Source organism: Pocillopora damicornis, chromosome 3, assembly GCF_964200805.1.
Source record: "Pocillopora damicornis chromosome 3, jaPocDami1.2, whole genome shotgun sequence".
Lineage (NCBI taxonomy): Eukaryota > Metazoa > Cnidaria > Anthozoa > Scleractinia > Pocilloporidae > Pocillopora > Pocillopora damicornis.
The window spans coordinates 12,424,400-12,443,893 of record NC_142672.1 but is presented as its reverse complement, the minus strand read 5'-3'; the positions used below and the strand labels follow the sequence as shown (position 1 = coordinate 12,443,893).

Below are 19,494 nucleotides of genomic sequence, written 5' to 3'. Positions count from 1 at the left end.
TTTAATATTAGTAATCTAAGGCTTTCTAGGACTGTTTCGCTCCACATACCTAACTCGATGGCTCTCACGCCGTTGAAGGAACGTTTTAAGGTGTAATTAACGTTTTTCGTTTGATGTTGCACTAATGTACAAATAACAAAATGTGCGGCAAATTAGCACACTCCACCGAATGCTTTTAAGCAAACCTAAAAAAAATAGTCGTTCCGAAGAATTCCAAAGACCGCTTTATCTCTTTTCCTCCAACCTCACCTTCTTATGTTTGTATACGTTATTTCGCTCCAGCTCAAGATGAGGATTCACAAGAATCGAAAGAGCATAGGTAAGCCTGTGAACAGGCTGCAATGAAAGTCAAATATCCCCTCACTTTTTTGTCGAGCCAAAATTACTACAGTCTACAAGTAGTCTTGGATTCTTTGTTAATTCTTATAATCGCTTTCGTCGAATGAATTACCGCATTAAACGGAATTGATGTTTGGATGTAAAACCCCTAATTACAAGTTACAAACCATCAGACCTTGAATCGAATCAACACGACTAAAACACAACATGGTGACATAACAGGGGGTATATTGTGCGTGGACTATAGCCTTTGCCCTCCGGATAGTGCATTCGACAAACGAGAAGCCAGAGTTTTAAGAAAATAGCAGTTAAACATAGAATAAAAGTAATTCCTACCTTTCCTTGTTACGGGCAAATATCCAAAATATACTTTCTTGTTGGTTCATCCTAATAAACCAAGAAGATACTCGTCAAACCATCCAATATAACATGAAAATGGAACGACTAGCATTAAGACTAGCTTACGAACACTATGGCTGATTTTTATCAAATGGCACAATATGGTCGAAAGTCTGGGACTGTATTGATGTGACGTCACATGACACGTTTCAATTGTTCAAACATGTACCGGAAGATGATTTTTCCACTTTTGACAGTTCTAAAACAAAATTAAACAAAAATTCTGCCGCCTTCTTTCGCTGAGAAAGTGATGATGCATAGACGCATCATTTTCCTTGATGTGGATGTGGCAGACCTGATGTGAAGCTGCATTCACATCGACGCGTTGTGCTCCACAAGGGAACAGGAAAAAGGAAAGTCTGTAAACAGAAGTTTTGCATTTTCCGTAACAGGTCCCATCATAAAATCATCTGCACTAAAAGGAAATTGGGTAGACGACAATATTTCGGTGCCTAGTCTCCTTCCAGTGAATAAAATACGGAAGAGGGTTCGATGATAAAGTGAGTTAATCATACAATTATAAATTAGAAGGAAATATCACCAAAAGTGTCTGGGTTTTTACCCATGCCCTCCCCTGGAGGGACGGGCACGCTCAAGTCTACGACACTCTCGCACGTAAACACGCAAAAACCCTCGTAAAAATTGAAAAGTAAAGCAATATAAGGCAGCAAGATCGAAATATAGCAACGAAAAAAACAGAGATTGAAAAAAATGCTCATATACCACGTTCTCAAACAAGACCTTTGTAAAGGGGAAGTATCAAGATATCAAGAAATTTGTTAAGTAAGCTCTACCTATTGGCAGTAACTCATACACATTTCTCACGCCTACGTCCTTGTGTATGTATGGCATGATCCCTCCTGTCTCAGGATTTATCTCTCAGAAAGTTAGTAACTTATGCTAGCACCATTCGCAACAAAACATTTTCAGGGAACATGCATGAAATGAAAACGTTTCTCATAACAAATGTTCTTGTTTTGGCGCCCTTGTTGCTCATAACACCAACTAAAAACGTTTACTGGCATAGGTCGAGTGCATTCACAATTTCCCCTTATTTTGTTCATCCTATATTTTAACCTATCCTTCAACAAAGGCTAAAATCCACCAGACCCTCTGAATTGCTAGCTTACGCTGAATCACAAAGCATAAATGGCGGACACGCGATGTAAAATTGATTGAGAATCAACTTATCAAATTCTTATCATGATTGAGTTGCGAATAAGACTTATGAAGGCAAAATTGCTACCATATGCTAGTGAATAGGCTCTTCATACCGTCGCCGCGCTATCGTCGCTATCAACCCTCGGTCATTGGGTTATAAAAGTTGTTGTGATGTAACTTGACGTTTTTCCCGCCACCTGTACACCTTTAGCACCCGTTCGCTTTACACAAGCTGTTTATCAGATCTACGGCATCGAGGAGGCATCACTGCAATAATTGTCACGATTAGCCAGAGCAATATAAAATAGCTCCATGGCAATCATAACGTAGAAATCATTACTAATGTGCCAGTGGTTACTCTTTCGAAGTTCGGGAATGAGTTTGGCACGTAGCAAAAGATGTATGAATAAAAAAGAAAAAGACACAGAAATTCAAGTAGTAATTTTTATAATAATAAGCTGAATCGTACGCGTATTTTGATTGGTTCCTTCTTATGATCTCTTGGAGGACAGACGTATAGATGACCTCACCGTTACCAAAATTTTGCCTTTTACAATTTATCATATAAAACAAGTGTATTCCATGTTACCGTGGGTCCGACAGTAATTAGTCACAAGACGTCAATGTATGGAAAGAAGATCAGTAACAAACTTGGCTTCGCCTCGTGTGCCACTTTTTTGTTCGTTCCATATTTGGACCTCATTTTTTGATCTATCAATGAATATACGCACGGCAACTAGGAATCCATTTTTCAAACAGACTGTTATCAACTGTTTCCAACATGTATGTAAAACAGACGGAAAAAAAAACAAAGGTAAAGGAATTACATGTAACTTCCATGTTGCAACAACGGGTGAAATCGCTAAACACGAAGTTATTGCTTGTCTCAAAGTAATGCACAAGTAGTACTGCCTATCAACTTCACGCGACAATTGGTTAACCATAGAACGCTTATCACCTTTTATACCCTTACATCAGTATGCACATTCTCCTCACTGTTCTTTTACATTTCCTAGGGTGCTGACAAGGAGAATTTGTTCGCCAATCAAAAGGTTCCTTCCCTAGAGACCATTTCTTTTATTCTCATGACCTTAATGTGTGAAATTAGATGCTAGTCACTCTTACGGTTCCAAGGGTAAATTTAAGCTTTTCATTCAAATATTTTTCGCCATCCTGTGAAGTTCAATCTTTGCCAAAATTCGACATCTTCGTCAGCAAAACATTTGGCCCTTCAATTAGCCTTTCAACATGTATTTTTCCCGAGTATTCAGTCGGTGTGACAATCGGCATGTTGGAATGCAAATGACGGAGAGAAGGAGAGTGCTCCAGTTAAAGGCATGCGACACAAGTGCATTCTGGTTTAATGTGACAAATAGTAGTTTACTATGTTGTTAGTGACGCAGTTTTTAACCATGAGCCCCGCTATTACATGTAGGAAAATAATCGATAAATTAACACAGAAAATGCTTGTCGAAAACTAGAAAATTTGATAAACTTTGCACTACCATTTAGAGCTGACGCGCACTAAGACGACACAACTTATACAATTTTAATTCGAAATCGGCTCAACTCGCACCAAATACAGAGGTTTTGATTTCGTTCAATTCGCGAGTCAAAACTGCATCCCTATAAGTGGCAAGTTTCATACATTCCTAATCAGTAATTTTAATACCAGTTTTCCACAGAAAGTCGAAAGTAATTCCGGGATTGTATTTGTTCTGCTTCACGGCGGTCTTTAATTGGAGTCGAAAAATTCGGCCCTTCTCTTAGGCAATCAAATAGAAAACTTAAACGAATGACGACTGCGTCACGTGCGTTTTTTCGTGCTTTGGGCGGTTTGCTTGTTTTCACTGTGAGTTCTCGTTAGCTCCGTGTGATATTTTCCTTTGCTCTCATTGGCCCTTATAATTACCGCAGTTTTTAAACTGAGTGATTATTTTCAGAGAAATTGTTAGATGGAAGCATTGTCAGAGTATAAAAGGAGAATCCTCAAGAAACAGTAGTAACGAGTAACAGGTGATGCTTGTTTAATAATTGGATCTGAATCATTATGATATTCTGAAATTTATTAAAATATTGAAATAAATTCATTTAAATATTTTGAATCCAGACCACTGCAGGGATAACATGTCACATACTTTCACTGATTGACAGCAGATCATACCCAAGGTACACTAAACTTTGGCATGGCTTTCTGTTACATGAACTGACTTCTTTCACTGAATTCTTATAATGTTCCACAAATAAACAGGTCCACATATTACAATCACAAAGCATATCTAAACCTGATTTCTGCAAACAATAAATGCTGCAGCAGAAAATTTAAAATATCTTTAATATTTTCTCTACAGGTCAAAAATAAAACAACACCAAATTTGTCCCTTAACTGCAATTCATCTACAGGCTGAAGATTCAACTGGTGTTTCCAAGAATATTTACAGTTGTAATGAACATAACTCATGCATATACAGAATAGCCCGTATTGTAAGAATTTATGTCTACAACCAGTTTAAGGTAGCTGTTGGTTTTTGTGGATTAAACTCAGCCTAACATTGATAAAACCACTGAAAAGTTTTGCAATAATCTCTTATAACATGTTCTGAAAAAGTTTTTAAAATCACATTCGCATTTTGCACTTGCAAAGCTATTTCATCACTTGTAACATCATGCTCTGCTTATTTGAGCCTTTGAATATCACACTTTGCATCAGTTGTCGAAGTTAGGTACTTACTTCACAGCCTTTTATGCTGAGGGTTTTTATTAGTAGAACTTTATTTACACCCTGACCCCTTCACTTAATAATGGTGCTATCAATTCTTAGCACAATTGAGAAGAGAGCACTATCAGCTTCCCCTTGCATCCTGCTTGGTTCAAGGTAAAAAGTTTGGCATGAATGTTACTCAAGCTAAATAAATCATGTTAGTTAATGCAAATCTTTGCATTCACTTACTCAAGGGATATGACCCTTTCATTCAGTGAACAATTTTCCTGGTTGTAAGATGTTCCCTATATACGTTTTTCACTAAGCGGAGCAAAACATTACAAGCAAGTGAATTTAATATGTTTAAACAGCTCTAAATACAGAACAAAAAAAAACTCAGAATATTAGAGAAACGAACATAGCAATTAGGTAGGAGGAAAATGATAGGTAGGCATGTGAGTTTTAAAACACATACAGTAAGAAACGCCAGCATAACATGAATACCAAACATTAGGGACAATTTATTATACTGCACACAATCTAAATAAGAATCCTAAGGGAGCACATTTAGCAGAACAGGGTGTTCAAGCATCAAGGATCAGGGAAATATCTGGCTATTACGCATAATCTAATATTCAAGGTTACAAAAAAAAATTGCCTGTTGCTTTACCAATTCCCCTTGCAGACCTGTTTTGATAACAGAAGACGAACTTAATTTGACTAGCTACGCCGTAAATCTCAACCAAATATCACATTACTGAGGCTTTCTAAAGACCCGTAATACTGATAAAATTGCGCAACGTAACGCTTTGTGATTCCTAAACCCTCGATAAACAAGTGAATACACAGGCTCACGGTCACATTTTCATCGCTTGTGTAAAAGTCTTTCTGTCGGAACCATGACATTTAACTTAACAAATAATACGATCTGGCTGAATAGTAAGAGATTTCGTCAATGACATAAACAAGGACAACGGGAATTATAAGCCAAACTGGCCGAATAATTTTATCCTATAATCATACAGATAGCTTTAATTACGTAAATTGAAAGTATACTGACCTTTAAACTCACTCAGGACAAAAATTCTTTCATCCAGCGATCGTCAACGACCTTAGCTCGACCCTCTACTCTCCATCAAGCCTAGAAGTTATTAGGATAACACGATGTCGCTTACATGAAATAGAGCGCGCCGCCAGCGCGGTTCCAGGATCTCTCGTTTTATCACCCCCCGTCGTACAAACCTAACTGAAGAATGAAGAATCTGCGAGTGTATCTAGGAGTGACACTACAACTGGGTTGCGAGACAGTAATCAATTAATCAGCTAGATTTTGGTAGCAAATTAAAGAGTCAGAACACGAGCACGAGGGAAAAGAAGAGTTTCAAAACGCGCCGTTTCACGATACGCTTGATGCTAACCCATCTTTCAACTACCTCACAGGAAAATTTTTTAATAAGCAATTACCGATATCTTTACATTTTGCTTCGGTGCAGAAGACGTTATCCAGTAATCTATTTCATACCGATGTATCTGGTCGTTAACCCTATATGATAACCACTTTTCAGATATTGACTTTCATGATTTAACTCAGATAAAAAGCTATCATATACGTGGACTGAACTTCTCATTGCGTTATGGAATCCAGAGAGAGTGAAGGCAATATGTGCGTTTACACCTACTCAGTATCATGCTCGCGGATGGCTAACTATCGAGAAACTTCATTAATATCACTATCTTGCGGTTACGACGCTTGAAACTCTAAGGCCTAGTCCTTCTACAAGGAAATTTATATTTCATCACAAATGAAATTTGAATGAGCAGTATAATCATGGTTTTAAAATTTCATTTCAGTATTCTTTTCAATTTTTTTATGTTCATGCTGCTTTGTTTTCTTTTATTTTTTATTTATCTATTTGCTTTAATTTATATGTACTCAAAGAAAGTGGTCACATATTACAAGTGGTCATTTATTAAATAAAGAAACTTACACTTTCACCAGAAAATAGGCCGTTGTCTTTTTCACAGTTGAAGGGGTTGATATAATACAGTCACATTAAAACAAGTCACTTTACAAGGATCAATTGATTTTGGTAATCTTGATGTTTGGATAGTCACACTTAACAATTGTGCCCTGAGACTGTTTTGCAAAGTAGTATTCAAGTTGAATGCTCGCTATAGTTTGCCTAGAACTGATGGCTTATGTCATGCCGGGCAATTACTCGGCCAGCCGAGCGAAGCTGTTATGCTTTTCCACTCAACAACCGCTAATAGACGAGAACTGATTTCTCTGTCCCTTACAAAAGAACAGCTACATAATTTATTCTTCAAGTACCTGTCAACACGGTCAAGCGATGCTAGCATTACTTTAAGGCTTTTTGGTTCACAGTCCTCACGTTTGTTTATCAGTTCGGCGTAAATTCGCTTAAGCAAAGTCTTAAGCACCATCGGCTCGCAGTTTTCGATTTTTCGAGACACTTCTTTCTGCAAAAAGACAACCAGAAAGTGGCGCTTTTCAAAGTGTATTGTAAACCAATACAAAACTTTATTGTTCCTTAAAAGTACTAGGAAACTTCACGCGGTACATATAACTTAGTTATGCACAGAAAACTTGATTTTGCACATGTAAGCGAACCAGTCTAATAAGAATCCGATAGTTAATAATCTATAACTTTCGCGTTATGTCCTCGCTAAAATGGAGGAAAACAATAATAATGAAAGTAAGAATGCAAATTTTAACATCCTGGGAGATTGGACTGTAAACACATTACACCAACCAATGGCTAACCCATCCAGGAAAAAGGAAAATGAACCTTATCTTAAGCGGACGCATGCAGTCTGTGATCAACCAACCCAGAGGCTACACGAGGAGTGTGATGCTCGTACAGTACCATGGTAAGGCTGATGTTGCAAAATTATTGAATGAGGTTGATCATAGCGGCGAGAATGATCAAGGCCGAGATTCGTGTTAAGTGCCAAAGCAGCGGGTAGGACAATCGGCGTCGACAACCAGATCACCAGTCGGATCACAGGCCGGATTACGGATAGGATCACTGATCGATTTACAGGATCGAAATATGGATGGAAAGAACATTATGAATTAAATATATAAATCAATGCTGTAATGATCAGATCGTAGGGGAACCACGGAGGATTTTCAAGAACAGAAAAATCTTACTTGAATATTGAACCCCAACTGCGAAAACGAACACTTAACGGCAGAAAAGTCAGTTTCGATGGTGAAGCACGCAAGAATTGGTAAACAGATTACATTTAAGTTGTTGGAACTGTGAACAATCCGTGATCTGGTCCATGATCCGATCCGCGATCTGATCCCAGCTTTGCCAATGCCATGTAAACAATAGATCTTAGAGATGCAAAGTGACATACTTCACTTTGCCAACATACAATATTACCTAGACATCAACAATAAAACCTGTTTTTGCTTAAAAGTCAGCGGAATGTTTTGGAACTTTTGAATGCCTTCGGCTTCAGTGGTCAATTCGAACCCCGGCATTAATCAAATTACCACAAAAATAATACTTTTAACATCACCATTTCCTCCTCTCTACCCGAGAAGATCACAGTATTTCTCACCACAACGGTTTTCAAGGCATGTAAGACCCTTCTTCATAGCATTGAAACAGGCATAATGTCCAGCCGGACGGGCCTTGATCTGGCTCCTAGGATGACTTTACCTTTCATCTTTCCTTCCACCCGCAGGAGCATAAATGGATAATGATGAAATGTCAGATAAACCTGATGAAAGTCGGGCAGAGAGAAAGGAAAGGATGTAGGAATAGACTAAGGTGGATTAGCAACCCAAACTAGGAATTTAACAGAGATAAGCCTCTGTTTATATAACTCGGAATAACTAACTCCCAAGATCTGGTTGTTAATTCTCCCCTCTTGCTGTTGCACAATTCCTTGTAAATTAGTTATGAGAATTGGGTGTGAGATGAAGAACACAACTTTAACCTAATAAGTTCGAGTATTCTCATAAACCGTTTGCTTAAAAATGTATAAATATTATAGGGAGAAGTTACATGTTAGTCACTTCTGGGAGTTAAAGGGTTAAAATGCTTATGTCTGAAGAGGTAATAATGGAATTAAAACAACCTTGGTTTAATCTTTCTGAAATAATACTGTAAGAACAATCTAACACCTCTCATGTTGAGTAATGTATATTAACTGACATCTAGACAATAAATGTTACAAAATAATCTTAACTCACTACTTTACTTCAAGTTTCCAAAGTATACAGTGTAAATACTTTTTAATTAATCATGGAAGCATAAAAAATATAAAAATATAAGCTACAACCTTTTAACCCCTACAAGTGACTACCATCTAATTTCTCCTTACAATATCATCCCTGAATCAAGCATTAAGGTTACAAGAATACACAAAATAATCACCAGCTAGAGAAGATTTTCAATTGATTAATGAACAAATTCTCCTTGTCAGCACCTTACAAAATGTATAGGGAACTGTATGGATAATATGCATATTAATGTGTAAAAAAGGGGTAAAGGGAAAAAATTGCATTTATATCACTTGGTAAAATAACAATTTACATAACCAAATGATGGTGAGAACGAGAAAAAACTAACTCAGGTATTTTCATCCTGTATTTCCAGATTATAGCACCAGAAAATAGCCACTTCTCTGTGTGGTCATTAACCTTATCCTTCCGTATCTCACAAGCCCAAAAAACCCCTTTATTTTCTGAGAAAAAAACTTTCTCAGTAATTAACTTCCAACACAAATTGTGTACCCAGTGTAAAGAGTAGTCTAGAATATTTTGTGAACTGCACACTATCATAGCTATCATAGAAAAGGATGCAGAAAATGTTGCATTTCTTTTACTAGGAAAAATATTGCACACTATTACTGCACACTATCATAACTATATGGAGGAATTGGAAAAATATTCCATTTATATCTCAGTAATTGGCTTCCATCACATCACAGAGTACAGAATAGTACAGAATGTTTTTATAAATTGCACACTATCATAACTATCATACATGTATAAAGGGATGTATCATAACTATCTTGCAATGCCACAAGATTATGTGAATTATTGATTAGGAAAAAAGTATATTTATACAATTAAGCCTTCATTTGGCATGCAAATATGCTTCCATATTTGTCCATGGACATGTACATGTTCCAAGAAGTGAACTTTGAACTTCAAGAAACAGACAGTGTCCAAGGGCAAGTAATTATACAAGTATGTTTTTGCACCAAATGGAAGTTTTTGTGATTATCATCAAATATTTTTGCAATGTATAAGACAAAATAATCTACAAGCAACTCATTGTTTATTGCATTTCAGAGTTCTCCATGTCTCTATCAACAAAAAAATATTTCCCTTCTTCTGCAACAACAGGAAAAATGTCTCCCAACACGAAATAAAGAATAAAAAAAAAGACTTTTATGGTATTTGACATGAGTTACTTTAAGCTGAGGCACAGTCAGTCACATGATTTATCTAGATCAATCCTGCACCGTCAAAACTATTTGATGGATTATAATACAGATTGTAAACCATCAAAAATTTTAGCTTGCTGATGATCATGTAAATGCATAGGAAAAAACCATCATGTGGCCAGCTAAAACTGGGAAATATCCAAGGATATACATGTAACCCAAGTGATATTTCTCAATTCTACCTGAATATTATATCATTCAAAGATCATGTGAGATTACATCAGCAAGCCTGGCTTTCGATGCAAGGCTTGGATTTTGCTATAAGAGGAAGACTTCTTTTAAACATACTTATTGATCTTTGGGCACAGCCCTACACAATGAAGTTGTCTGTACCTTTTTAGCTGGTGAAATCACCTTTAGCAAGTCACAGCACACAAAAGTGCAGGATGCTAAGAATGTGTTTTTTGATACAACATACCAATGTTAACAAATAAGAGAGTTTGTGTTTTGATCAAACTCAAGCTCTGAAGTGGGTACAACTAAAAGCTCTGAAACTGAGAAGATTAAAACAAGCCACAAAAAGATGAAAAAGGTCATACAAATGCCTTGGGAAAAATAAGCACTGAATGAAGCTAAGATTGTTTGAGCAAGTCCCTCCATTGGTTGGAGGACTGCTGAAATTCTGCAGAAGTTACCAGAAAGCCCTTGCTGAGGGCATGATTACAGGATTCAGCCAAACAGCAAAATTGCTTTGTGCTTGTACAGGAGAAATCCCGAAGTGTTGCAAGTGACAAGTGGAGGACAATGAACACAATACTTTTGAGTGAGAGTCATCTTCCTGCCAAAATGGCAAATGACCTAAACAGGATGCTCTGAGTGATTCAAAACCAGAGAATTAAGAAATTGAATCATTGCTAAATGTTCCCACCATTGAAGATGCAGTGGATAGTGTTACAGATATTTTGTGTAATAAAGCACAACATTATAATCTAGAAGTGCAGTGTGGCTCACCTATGAATAACAAATTGGAGGCCACGTTGAATAAGATGGCCAGGAATTAAGTTAAACCTTTAACTACCACAGGCATTAAACATGTAACTAATCCCTATAATATCAACACATCATCCAGCAAACAGGTACTGAGAATAATCAAACTGATCAGATCCAAGTTTTTAACTTGCTCTAATACCAAATTCTCCCATCTAGGGAGAGTGAACAATCAGATCTTGGGATTTTAACTCTTAATAGTGAGGATGAGCTCAAGGAGAAGCTGAACAAACACTCACAGTCTGAAAGCTGTGAGAACTATGTGGGAGCCTAGGTAAATTATAAAGGCTATTGTGCCAATCCCTGAGTTGACTGATAAACTTTTGAATGCTAAAGATATAGGGGATACCCCTGACACTGGTAAGGCAGTAAGGCAGATACTGGACAGTGTAGCTCTTCCTACACATGTGACTGATGTCACTCTATGCCCCAGATAAATCTTTGACCAGATATAAATGAAGTCCTATCAGCATATACATTTAGGCTCTGAACATGTGGGTTTTACATGCTTTCTTTTTAGGGATGACCCATGCCACTAAGAAAATTATGAACATTAATGCAACAATTACATTTAGAGTTTGCCAAAAACTATCTGTTCAAAAGTCTGAAGGCTCTGCTAGTAGCTGCAGCTGTTTTCATCATGTGAAGAGCAACCAGAGGTGGTCAAAAAATAATCACAGACAATCTCTAAGAGTACAGTCTGCCCACAAAGAATATTGAGAGAAAGTTCAGAACCCCAACAAAAAGGAGAAAGATGTGAATCACAAGTAGATTTTGAAGTCAAGGTTGGTAAATCTAAATGCCTCAGTAAACACTTAAACTGACTTTGCACAGGTCTGATCATTTAAGGCTGGAAGAAATAAAGAAAGAAGAAATATCTAGTTAACTAGCAGAAAATAACAGGTGATAATTCAGCAGTATTAGAAATGATACAAGATTGTACATTTGAATTCACAAGTAGTCCTTTACAACCCTTGGTGCCAAAAGACAGTAACTTTTCTTCAAAAGAATGCCTTGCAATAAACAGTGACTTGCAGAGGCTTTTGGACAAAGGTGTATTTATTTACAGCGAACATGTACCTCATGATTTCATTTCATCTATTTTTGGGAAACCAAAGAGCGATGGATTTTTCTGATTGATATTTAGTCTGAAGGGCCTTAATAAGCACATTGCCTCTCACCATTTTAAAATGGAGTCCCTCAAATCAGTCATACAGTTGATGGAAAAAAATTACTTCATGGCCCCAGCCAATTTGAAAGATGCATTTTATAAAGTTTCAATATCTATCCATGCTCAGAAGTATTTAAAGTTTACATGGTAAGGTAAAATTATTCAATCTACCTTCCTATGGTCTGAGCTGTGCAACAAGAATGTTCACAAAATTGCTAAAACCTGCCTAATCTACCCTATGATTGTGATGCCACCTATTGGTAAGCTGCATAGATCAGTACATACTCGCAGTGGAAAAACCTTTGTTGCAGGTAAAAACAACATCACAGAATGATACTCTTTATATCTTCCAAGGTCTTGGTTTTACTATTCATGCATTCAGAAAGATCTATTTTCACACCAACTAGAAGGCTGACTTTCCTGGGGTTTGTTTTGGACTCTGACAGCTTATGCATATCTTCCTCACTATTGACAAGGCTGATTCCTTAGTGGCAGCTTCACTCTCACACTCTCAAAGAATTCACCAACCATTGGGGAGGTTGGGAGGTTGCTGAGGTTATTGGGAGAATGGTTCCAAGCTTCCCAGAGTTGCAGTTTAAGCTACTTTATTATTGTCCAAGTGAGAACGAGGAAATTCAAGCCCTCAGAGAAAATCAGGAATTTTTTGACAACCCAATGACATTTGACAGGCTGCTAGTCAAGACCTTGTCAGGTGGATTAACAATCTCTATGATAGTTATTAACCAGTCCACAGGACTATACCAAACATAGAGTTAAGTTCAGAAGCCTTGCACCTTGGTTGGGGTGCAGTATATATGCCTTTGGACAAATCCACCCAGGGTAGATGGTCTGAAAATGAATCCTTGCAGCACATAAATGTTTTAGAATGAAAAGTTGCCTTTTTTGCATTGAAGATATTTAGTAAAGGCTTAGAACTGCAACTGCAGTTGCCCATATAAACAACACGGGTGATGTGTAATTTGCCTGAGCCCGAGACATGTGGCTTTGATCTCTTAACAAAAATACTTGGCTCTCTGCAGTCCACTTACATGGTAGTCAGAATGTTCAGGTAGACTAAGCATTCCAAATATTTAATGACCAAACAGAGTGGAAGTAAGACAAAACCATGTTTGAAAAGGTTACTGCTAGGCCTATTATGCCAGAAGTTGATAAAATTAATTTGCCTCAAGACTGAATTTTCAGGTTGCAAATGCATCTGGTTGAAACCTGACCCTGAGGCATTAACTGTGGATGCTTTTACTCTTGATTGGGCTTCTTATAAATTTTATGCTTTTCCCTATTCAGTATTTTGAGCAGGTAAGGTTTAGAAGATTCTACAATACCAGGCGGAAGAAATTTTGTTGATTCCCAATTGGCCCAGAATCAGCCAACTGCTAAAGCTGCCATACAACAAGGCAGCAATCCACTGGGAAGCAAGTTAACCCTGCTGGCATGTTATCCAGGAATCCTTTCAAAGCAAAAGAATTTTGCAATGCACTCTCAGTATCATCATGTCACCTGGGCGCAATTTGACAAAGAAACAGTGAGGAACATACTTGCAAGAGTGGCAAAGGTTCTGTAATAGAAGGGTTGCTGATCTACTGTAATTTCACCAAATGTAAATCAAGTTCTTGAATTCCTTACTGAACTTTATGACAGTAACTGTGGCTACAGTGCCTTAAAGACAGAGAGGAGTTCTTTTTCAGCTATCAACTCATCTTTAAGTTTTCAAATTACAGAAAAAGTCAAACAAACAAGGCCTGGAAAACATCTCTTAAAGTTGACATTCAAAGCCTATGCACCAGATTGCAGGCAGCATGTTTACACAAACATAATGAAATTATTTGGCTGTAATAAAATAACAGATAATTTCTGTACATTGTTGCATGAACATTCCACTTTAAAATCTCATGTGATCTTCAATGGCTGATGGTGAGGTACAATTAAATGACACTCTCCTGTAAGTTAAAGTTTGATTTTAATTTTACTGATCCATGGAGACATGAGGATATTACCTGCCCTCCCTGTTCTCTTTAAGAAAGAAATGGTACTTACCCAGACCCTGTAAAATTACTTTGTCCTCTTGCCAGTGATGTTGAAAACTGACAGCTGAGCTTGCTGATACAATCTCACATAATCTCCATATGACTCCCTGGATGGATAGAATTACTATCAAACTTCATCTTAAGTCTTGTATAAATTTCAAACTTTTGAACACTACAATAAATCTTTGTTTAAAATTTAATTCAAGAGGAGGGAGTATTTTGTGGTTGTTACAGAAGTAGGAACATCTTTGGTTCATTAAGTCTTACCAGAGAAAACCAAAAAGTGTACATCCCATGCACCAAACAGTAAGCTGTTAATAAACATTAATTTTGTTCCCACATGTTGCAAAATATTTGGAGGATAATAAAGACAGCAGCATTCATTTAGCATGAAAATGTGCTGGTATGTTGTCTGTGGTACTGGTAAATTATCTGTTATTCGAAGCTCACAGTTTTCCTCAAGCTTCACTCTCCGGAACATCTTGAAACAAATAATATATAGTAGGGCGCTGAATTTAAAAATTACTGCCCTGCATTTCAAAAGAAAGGTTTCAACTTTTTTCTGATTGAATCAAATAATCCTGCTACAAATCATTGCTTATCTTAATACAAGTAATCACCATGATTGTAACAAAATGCACAAATTACAATGTTTTCATTATTCAAAGAATTTATGACAGAATTCGAAAGCACCTGAACAATTACTGAAACAATTTTTTACCTCAGGCTCAGTGAATATCGTTGCTAGTCAGCTCTACTCCGTTTCGGGGATTATTCAACAATATTCACTTTGCCTTTGTCGCATAACTGTTTTTGATCAGACCTTTAGACTCTAAACATTATTTCAAGGCTTTCATAGGCATGAAAAAATTCAAATTTCGGTTTACTTTTGCAAATTTTATACAGTTTCATTTTCAAACACCGGACAATAAGTTGATAAGTCAACGATTTGGGCTAATGCGAGTTCGATTTTAATTTTTTTACTTGTATATAGAGTATACAAACGCTACAATCGAATTATACCCTCCAACACCAGTCTATCTATATGCAAATATCGCAATATCTGATCCCAAACTCGGCTCGATTTTGAGGTTATATTTTATCAAGATACTTACGTTCAAGAAAGAGCCACATCATGACCATTGCTCTGTAGTTAAGGCAGGAAGAACAGATATTCTCCTCTCGACATGCCCGCCATATTGCAGAAATTATCCCAGGCGTTCCTCGGCAAACTGAGGGAGACTAGAAACACAACTTCCCGGCAGGCTTATGGATTATGATTGACATATCAGGCTACTTGCGCAGCATTGCTCGTTTTTTCCGAATAATGCAAAAAATTATCCTCGTTTTTGAGATTATGCTACTTTTTCCTAAAGCATACTTTTCGAGAAGAAAACACAAAACAATTCTAAATTATGTATTTATTATAGACCCGTACCCAGACCTTCCACGGTAGGATCTGGGTACGAGACTATGTTTATTGTTTTGAAAGCGTGATATTTTCGTTATTTGAGTTGCACGCTTGCTCTGATAAAAAGCGTAACTAACTATTGCACTTCATTCCTGACCAAAAGGGTTAAACTGTACAATGTTGGTATCGCATTTTTCTTAGACGCCATTTTGTTGTCTGTAGGGTGAAAACGGGAAGTGGGACTGATGCAATCTTTACCTCCGGTGTGCCCATACGCAATATATAACGGCTTCCGATGTGCCCAGTCGTCAACACGACGAAAAACTCATTTTTTTACAATACACGGTAACCTTCTTCCTCCAAGAAATTGCAAAAGTTAAGATAATCAATCTTAGAGACCAAACACGTAATGACTCTGGTAATGTTCTCTTAGAAGGAAAAAAAGAAAACTAAAAATTTGATAATTAAACTAGCAGTGCTTCTTTTACAAATTAAAAAGAACAAAATTTATGTTCGCTTTGGCCAAATTTATGAAAGAACAATCTATAGGGGCCCACGCGGTAAACACATGCACGAAGCCATTGGTTGTCGCTGAGTTAAAACTCGCTCAACCGGTTGTCTTACACCTTTCAGAAGTCTTTCTATTTTCAGTTTAGCAGTGTTTCGGATCGATTTACAACCATGATTGTGAGATCGCTAGTTTTTGGTTTAATGAATCGGTAAAAGTTAATTCTTCGTGGCTCACCTACAAGTCAGTGCATTTCTAACATTTCTACGATGTCTCTGAAAATTTCGTTCTTGGCTTCCACGTTTTCCATCAGCGACTTAAGTATTTTGCTGAGGACAACAATTCTGTCAGTAACACAAGGCTGAATCTTGTTTACTTTTGCCATCACTTTTGTTTCAGGTGCAAAAGAGAAACACCTCTTCCCTTCACGATTTCAAAAGTGAACGACAATGGGATAAACTCCTCATCCTTTGGACAGCAGTTTATGTCCTCTGAGACAAACTGTCTAAATGCCTCTCTGTCTTCAGAAAAATTTATATCCTCGGTTTTTAGCGAACCTGAGATTTCAGTATATTCTCGCGAAAAGTGACTCATGAATAAGCAAACGAAGCAGAGAGATGTTGGAAAAATAGACCGCGATGACATCAATCGCAACGAGTAAAAGATCCTTCAATGTTTTAAGCGAAATATGCAACCTTGTATTTGGTAAAATCATACTCGTCGTATCAAGGCAACAAATCAGTTGCTTTAGTGTCATCTTACGATTCAAGTAATCTCTCATAGAAGAAGTTTACCAGTGAGTAATTTTTCGTAATTCTAGTCAGAGTAACGCCACCAGCTACGACAGCGAAGGCAAATTGCATTAAGCTGAGCCATTCGTTTGATTCAAAATGGATCGATTCGAAAGTATTGTTTAATCTCTTCAATAGCTGTCGCATTGAAGATCTGAGATGTATGAATCACAAAAGGAAATAATATTACAGCTCTCTTAGGTATGATGTGAGGAAAGAATGGCGGAAATAAACTCACCACCGTCCTCAACCATTGAAAGAAAGACGGTAAACACTAACGTTATGTGTTGTTGAACAGGTTTATAATTTTTGGCATGTTCGTCTGTGATTTTCCCCCAACATTTTTCTGTAAATAACTGGCATAGAGAAGAAGTCAACCTATCTTTCTCATCGTCGAGGCATTGTCGTCTGAACTGTTTTAAAAAGATTCATAAAGGGGTAAGTTTCTAAAGAAACTGTGGTGCTGCGTCGGTGGGAGAGTATAGCAGGTAATTTAGTGTTAACAACTGGGTTGAAAACGTAAATTAGCCACCGTAAAGGGTAAAAAAGCTGACGTTTCGAGCGTTAGCCCTTCGTCAGAGCGCTCTGACGAAGGGCTAACGCTCGAAACGTCAGCTTTTTTACCCTTTACGATGGCTAATTTACGTTTTCAACCCAGTTGTTAACACTAAATTACCTGTTAAAAAGATTCATAGTCTGCACGATTTTTTTCTTCACCTCAAGAACAGCTTCAGCTGCCCTCTCAAGTTTGTCCACTGTAAGATATAAGCATTTTCCATTACGTAATGAGGCAAATGACGCTTCCTCCAACATTCTTCAGCGCGATCCATTAATGTCAGAACGCAGACAGTAGAGTTGTCTTCCATTCAGAAATCCACATCTTTCTCATCGCATTCCAAGAATAAGATATTCTTTAGATAGTACGTAGAAATTGCATCATGATCACTGAGAAAGGCCTTCTTAACAGCTTTCAGCAGAACTAAAACCTGACGCTGCACAGGGCTTAAACTTTGACCTCGTAAATTTTCGGCCAATGAAATGATATTGCCCACTACGTGTCATTCCTAATTTTTAACTCGTTCTGTTTGGGAATTATTCATTTGGAAATAATTACAGGGTCTTCTTTTCCCTCACCTTTTGTATACCCTTCAGCTCGTGTGACTCTTCCAACAACTTTTCACAGATGAATTGACGAGCTTGCTCTGAAGCAGACGATATCTTAGTACGCTGGGAAGAGTTTAGTTTTCCATAATCTCTTCACCTCAAAGCTTTCATTTACTGACGAATTGAATTTTTCCTCAAATATTTTGTCTCCAAAGCTCCAAAACAATATCAATTCTTTACCAAAACTTCTTGAATACAGACTAAACAGATGGCTTTTCTCAGGTTGAGCCAAAACAGCGCTCCAGTATTGTGGGTACTATAAAAGACGTTTCTCTGCCCTACATTTATATTCATCAGAATCGCCTTTTTTTTTGCAAAAAGAAAAAAAGGAAATAAAGAGACAAAGATCTGTACTTTTGTTTGTGAGACTAAATTGCCTAGTGAAACTGTGAGTGTTCGTCGAACGAACGCCAGCCACGCCGAATCGTAACAAAACAATAAGTAAAATTTGCCCAGGTGGATTAAATAGCGACGATATCTCACCAACCTTTTGAAAAAAGGTACTTCATTACCATTTTTATCCTTTTTACTGAGGTAAATAGAAACAATAGTCTCTACTACAAGGCAGTTTCACACGAATGATCAGTATTTTTACAATTTCTTTGGATCGATTCGCCTTCGAAATACTCCGAAACAATAATGCTTTAAGCCGACGTCAACGATTTTGAGAAAATATTATGTGAACCTGTCAATAAACCAACAGTTACCTGAGAAATATTCAGCCACTCTGTTAGAAATCGCTCTTCGGGTATCAAAAATATTTTTACAAGAGGAATAACATGCTCTTCTTGGGAAAAAATACTATCTTAATACGGTAGCATGAGTTGAATTTATCCTAGAATCTGCCCATCTCGAAGCTTCTCTTAATTAACGACCTGAGTTTCACCAAAACTGTTTCAAAAACACCAAAATATAATGAATTTTAACTTTCAAAAATTTTCTAGAAAACTGAAAATATAGATAACACTTCACAAATTCTGAGCCTAATCAAAGATCAAATGGCTCTTCCTTGGTGTAGAAGACATAGCATACGTCACACTATTGTTTTCATAGCTTTCCTATTTCCGGTTGTGATGAAATTCTATTGAGACGTATACCGTGTCTTCTACACCAAGTAAGAGCCCATCAAACGTGGTAGTACAAAAGATCGATTTTTTGCTGCCTTGAATTAAGATTCAAGGCTACAAAACCAAAAATGACACCCTAAACCAGGTGTGAGGGTAGAAATTGACGAGGAACTCCGATTTTGGTGGTGAACTAATGAAAATCGCCTTTTGAAACGAGAATCTTTCGTCAAGAGAACGCCAGTCAAGCAGTTGAAGCA

General features: G+C 37.2%; 2 long non-coding RNA genes across 3 annotated transcripts in view; both read right to left on the bottom strand.

Annotated features, from left to right (window-relative positions):
• The window catches only part of LOC149048272 (uncharacterized), a 52,885-nt gene extending 52,042 nt beyond the window's left edge, over positions 1-843 (bottom strand). The window contains exon 1 of one of the 2 annotated variants that reach the window (XR_016184628.1): positions 676-843. This is a non-coding gene — a long non-coding RNA (uncharacterized LOC149048272). The remainder of the gene's footprint in view (positions 1-675) is intronic. The other variant, XR_016184630.1, reaches the window with a different exon arrangement.
• An 11,278-nt stretch (positions 844-12,121) lies between these two features.
• On the bottom strand, positions 12,122-15,518 carry LOC149048271 (uncharacterized). The gene is made up of 3 exons (XR_016184705.1): positions 15,412-15,518; positions 14,307-14,403; positions 12,122-13,928 (listed from the first exon to the last, which is right to left on the bottom strand). It is a non-coding gene; the product is annotated as an uncharacterized LOC149048271 (long non-coding RNA).
• Positions 15,519-19,494: the final 3,976 nt, after the last annotated feature.